Here is a 6,000-nt window from a genome sequence, read left to right as displayed (position 1 = left end):
CATAAGAGGGAGCAGACTTCATGAGGGTAATGTACCTCATCACATCTCATGTAGCCGGATGGTGTTTTCTATAGGTAATTTCCCATAACAAGGTACAATATATACAATTGCTTAGGCGCTGAGCATGTAGCAGGTATATGCTAAACACTTCACATAATCTTATTTAATTACCGCAAGTACCCTACAAGGTAAGCACTATTATTATCACCCCATTTGACAGACGAAAATATTGAGGATATCAAAGGTTAAGTAATTAATCCAGGGTCACACATCCGCAAGTGGCAAAATCTGTTTATTCAGCCCTTCTTACAACTCTAAAAGCTATTATCATCACCACTGAAGAGGTGTGAAGTCACACAGCTCCAAGTCTTGGAGCCAGAGCCTCAAGCATAACGACTCCAATGTCCCACCCTTTCACCACTGCACCAACCATTATGCCTCCCTGAGACCCCAGGGCCCACATACCCACTTACTAGAAAAGTGCCTGCACTTCCCCAAGCCCTGAGCTATGTCCAGCAGAATATTCTAAGAAGGAACAAAGCAGACTGGGTGCAGCTGGAGGCAGAACTGTGCAAGGTTCTTGGCAGCCCACATTCCCTTCCTAAAGGCGCCCAACTCCTTTCTGTTGGCTGGTTTAAGGGAATGCTATCTGATGTAACTAAGGAGCTGAAATTTAAAGGAGACGCAGCACAGAATGACGACAATGAAATCAGATTTGGAGGAAACAGGATCCTATCATGAGAACTTGGGCAAGTCGCTTCTCAAACGCTGTCCAGGTGGGTTTGCTTCATTGCAAATGGAGACATTCCTTCCTGCTCTCCCTGACACGTAGTCCCCATTCATTTAAAAAGAAACCACAGTAATCATAATCTCCTGGGTACTTGATCTTAGATAGGGATGATGCTCCTTTACCTACTACACATCCTTTTATACTTAATACTATCCTTTTTACAGGTGGCAAAACTAAAAGGGTAGATAACTTCCTCAGTGAACCCAGATTTTGAATCCAAATCTGTCTGACCAACAAGAGCCCACGACTCTAACCCAATGGTTCTAAACCCTAGATTCACAATAGAACCAAATAGGAAGTTTTGAAAAAAAAAATTACTGATGTTTGGGCCCTTAAATGTAGAAATTTTGACTTCATTGGGTTGAGGTGGGGGCCAGGTTGAGAACCTCTGTTCAATTGTATTATAAAGCAGCACCCATCAAAGACTGGCAAACTGTTCACCTATTCCATGTCCAAGCGTAGAAATGCACGAAGGTGAATTAACACAGCTGAAGAACAAATGAAAATAAGAACGTGTGGTAAATGATGATACTCAAGCAATTAAATGTTGCTCTCAGTTATTAATACTATTTTATACTAAATGCAAATGAATATATTTGACTTTGCAATTTAAAATCTGAATTTGAAAGGTGTAGCATTCTGACAACACATCAGTTTAGGTTGCTGGAGGGTTTTTTCTTTTTTTTATGAGAAGATACAATATAAATCAGGAAAATGAATCAAGTAATAAAACAGAGAGCTCTGATAAGAGTCCAGTCTACACTCTCATCCAAACAGGAGTAACTTAACTTCCTCCAAATGGCTAGGAGTGGTCCACTAAGGAGTGAGGGCTTTGTTATGTTGAAGTTTCTATCAGGGTGACTTTTTGCCAGGTCACTGAGGGCCGGCCTGATGACATAGTGGTTAAGTTCACATGCTCCAACTGGGTGGCCTGGGGTTCAAGGGTTCAGATCCTGGGCGTGGACCTACACACTACTCATCAAGCCATGCTGTGCTGGTGTCCCACATACAAAATAGAGGAAGACTGGCACAGATGTTAGCTCAGGGCCAATCTTCCTCACCAAAAACAAACAAACAAACAAAAAGGTCATTGAGAAAGATCAAGGTGCAGTGAGGAGACTTACATTTTCCCTTTTAAACCCAGAACGAGAGTTATTAACCCTTAAGCTGGGCAACTAATCTGCAGCAAGCAGGTACTCGCAGCCAATTTCTAGGATTAAGCTGAAATTGTCACTGTACATCGAAGTAGCATTTTGGACTCTCTAAAATAATTTCCTCATCTGCTTATTAGCTAGCTATGGGACCTGGGACACTGAATACCTCTCAGCCTTACTTTCTACACCAAGCAAAGGAGGAATACCCAGGGTTCTTCCCATTGTTGCCGTTAGGACTGAATGAACTTACCTGTGTAAGTAGGTCAGAGGAACAGAGAAGGGGCTGACTAAACAGCAATTCTCCACCTTATCTATGAAGGTTCATGCCAGCTTAGTGGAAAGAGGGCACGACTCAAACATATCCTTGAAGGATCTTAGAGCTATCTTTTTCTGCTAAGAGTTCAAGTTTTAGTTTTAAATAAAATTCACAACCGTACTTTTCCCAGAGCCTTGTAGATTGGGTTAGGCCTATGTGTGAAATAGCACAATATCACATAAGAGCTGTATGTGTTGTGTGTACATGAGCCAGGACAGGCTAAGATATATTGTAATAACAAATGGTCCCCACACCTCAGTGGCGTCTACAACATAGTATTACTTCTTGCTCATCTCCCTCTGGGGTCAGTTGGGAACTCTGCTCTTTGTCACCTCACCTGGAACATTGCTGTGGCAGAGGGAGAGGGAGCACAGGAATTGCACACTGACTGTGCTCTTACAGCTTCACTCAGATGTGATGATGTCCATCTTTTGCTCCATCCCACTGGCCTACGCAAGTCACATGGCCATACTTAACTTCAAGAGGGATGTGAAAACCTACCACATGCCTGGAACCAGAAATATTTAGAGAATCACATCAATGCCTGCCACAGCGATCTTACAGTTTACAAAGCATGTGTCATGATTACCCAACTGAATTCTCACAATATCCAAATACTTATTAATTAAATGTGATAATTCAATTATAAGTCATCAGCAAACACCAACAAAAGAGAAAACGCAATATACACAATTCGGGCAGTTCTGCCCACTATTCTGAGTGAAAGCAGAGTGTATGAAACGGGAGGTATGAATCTGCTGTTTCCCCATCTCAAGACTTGTCTGCCTCTTGAAGTGTCTTCTATAATAAGTGGGATTCTCATTTTGATAGATATTCCTTTTTTGTAAATGGCCTCTGAATGAAAGCCAACTATATTGAATCTCGGCTTAAACACTGTGATCTTTCAACATTGGAGGAAAAACTGGCCATTTCCTTTTTCTTGAAGTAGCCCAGGATGCATCTCTAACACAGCACCTTCTTGGGTAGATTGAATTTGGACCATATTTTTGCCTGAAGGACTGACTTTAGTCTGACCCTGGGTGGAAGACAAGACTCCACTTTACCCCTCTCTGAAGTGAGGGAATGACCAAAGACTCGGCAGTCCAGTGGCAAGCACACTGAACAAGGAAGTGGCTCAAGAGCCCCATCTCCTCAAGGAAGGTGCCCTGAGAAGGAACAGCTTAGATGCATCTCCAGAACTGTGCGCCTCTTCAGGCCGGCCTTGGCTCAGCTACCTCTTCAGCTGCCTCTTCCACAGCCAAGATGAAAATGTGACGCAGGAACCTAAGAACAGTCTCTACTTTTCTTACTTAACCCCAAGAAAGGGGTGTATTGGTTTCAAAGCCTGACCCCTGGGTGTCAGGCTTCATGGAGAAGTAAAAGAGATGGTTTATCCAACCCCACTTAATTATGCCAATAGAACTTAAGTGAGATTTGCTAAGGATAGAAAATCGGCTGGCCCAAGTATGTCAATATGTCAGGAAAAGCTTACTAAACTTTCACTCATCTGATTACATCAATAAATATCTTTTCTACATCTGTACAAATAATTCGTTAGATGGCACAGTGATGTGATCTCAAGCCTTTCTCTTGATTTAAAGATTAAGGGGGAGTGTCCAGCTTCTATATTCAGCAATTCTAGAGACAGATAACCTGCCACAAAACACCTGGAGATGCAGAAAATAAATTTATCAAGATTAAATGCACAGTAGAGCATACCAGGAAAGAGGAGAACACCCCTGGACGGGCACGGAAATAAGGAACTGAAAATTCAAATAAGGATGATGTGACTGGATATGCTTTGACATTTGCCAAATTTGGCAAAACAGGGACAGGCGGAATGGCAGTAAGGGGTGGAGTAGAGCTTCGATTTCTACATAAAGCCTGGGCCTTCCAAAAAGCATGTCCCAAGTCACACAATGACATGACACAAGACATGACAATGAAGTGCAGCTTTACACTGGGTAGGGGTCGGGTAAAGTGGATTAAGGGAAGTAACGGCTGTGGGGCTAAGTTAATGGGCTGTCTCTCTCTACCCTCCACCTTCAAGGTCTGAAGCCCAGCTCTTACTGACTCGTCCTAGACCTTGGGCAAGTCACAAAACCTCAAAGCACCTCACTTCCCTTGGCTGGGCTGTTGTGAAGAATTGATAAATTTAGTGCATGTTAAGTGCTTAACTAGCACAGTACCTGGTACATAAAAAAGTGTTCAAAAAATGGTAGGCCAAATCAAAATGTATATGAAATGTGTTTTTCTTCCAGAGTTCAACAGATTTTTCCTCAAGAAAGTCAAGAAATGGTATGCATTATCTGAAAATTTAAAGGAAAAAAAATTAACTTCATCTTCAGTTGTAAAGGACCAAGATTTCATAGCCGTATCAGATGCTAATCAAATGATTAGAAAAAGAAAAGGGTGAGGGACCAGTCCAGCGGCGTAGGGGTTACGTTCCAGAGCTCCTCTTCGGCAGCCTGGAGTTCGCAGGTTCGGATCCTGGGCACGGACCCAGCACTGCTGGTCAAGCCACACTGTGGCAGCATCCCACATAAAACATAGGAAGATTAGCACAACATGTCAGCTCAGTGACAATCTTCCTCAAGCACAAAGAGAAGACTGGCAACAGATGTTAGCTCAGGGCCAATCTTCCTCTCACACAGTCTGAAATTAGCAAAGGTTTAAAACTTCCTCCACAGTTAAATCCCTAAAACCACACACACAATGTTTTGGTAACTATTATCCAAGTTCTCTTAATGCCACTAACATAGTGCAGAAACAGTTTTTGTTTATTTGGGGAATGTGGGAAATCAAACAGGATTATAAATAAAAGCCACCATGTATTTAACTGCATAGGGGGAAAAGCCCTTGCCTGGAATGGAGACAAAATAACAAACCAAATGACCCTGAAGAGAACTTGGTTATCTCAGGGCCTTGGTGTTCTCTGAAAATGAGGGTTTGAAATCAATGACTTCTGAGCTTCCCTTGCAGCACTTTCTCTGATTTTATGACAGCTGTTGCAACTGCGACAGAAACTATCCATTTAGCTCTCCCATTCCACAAAAAGAAAACACAGTATCATTTTAAGAGTCAGAGTCAAGTTCTTGTTTTGAATTTAAAGTGCTACATGACTGCTAAGGTTAACACTTCTCTTTCAAAAATCAAAAAGGTTGAATCATCAGAGGATAAAACTGATCACCACTGCAAACCAAAGTGGATTTCAACCTAGTAGAAAATTTGAATTGACAAAGCATGCAAAAATTAGCTCAAATAGCCGCAGCCGTCCTCTATGAGGATCCTGATAAATGCTTGGTGGTTTAAGTGTTTACTGTTTATGCTGCAGGAAGCAATGAGGTTGGAAGCATGAATGTGATATGCCCAGAAACTAGAATACTCATTCAACAGGAAGGAGTCTTCTTCAAGGAAAAATAACACAACTAAAAAATTACAAATTCTTAATCAGAACTGTTTAATTGTTTTCACAGGCTTTGGGGGGTGAGGGAGGTAGTGACACATGGGGGTAAATCACCAACTGTCAATCATGTGTTTGCAAATTTCCAATTTTTCACAGTCACTGAATTTACATACATTTGTAGGTGACGTTTCTCCATGCACACACACAGTGAAAGACACTGTCCAAATAACTTAATGTAAAGTGGAACTTAGAAAGAAAAATCACTTAAGAAATCAGATCTTATATAATGGAAATACTTTAACCACAGCATTCACACATTTGACTATGGATCCCA

At 41.7% G+C, this 6,000-nt stretch overlaps 1 long non-coding RNA gene across 1 annotated transcript; it reads right to left on the bottom strand.

Moving 5' to 3' along the window:
* Positions 1-275: 275 nt before the first annotated feature.
* LOC138923501 (uncharacterized) lies at positions 276-2,768 on the bottom strand. The gene is made up of 2 exons (XR_011437170.1): positions 2,598-2,768; positions 276-1,278 (listed from the first exon to the last, which is right to left on the bottom strand). It is a non-coding gene; the product is annotated as an uncharacterized lncRNA (long non-coding RNA).
* Between the last annotated feature and the right edge of the window lie 3,232 nt (positions 2,769-6,000).

The sequence above is a fragment of the Equus caballus genome, chromosome 3, assembly GCF_041296265.1.
Source record: "Equus caballus isolate H_3958 breed thoroughbred chromosome 3, TB-T2T, whole genome shotgun sequence".
NCBI classification, from domain to species: domain Eukaryota; kingdom Metazoa; phylum Chordata; class Mammalia; order Perissodactyla; family Equidae; genus Equus; species Equus caballus.
This window is presented reverse-complemented; position numbering and strand designations above follow the sequence as displayed.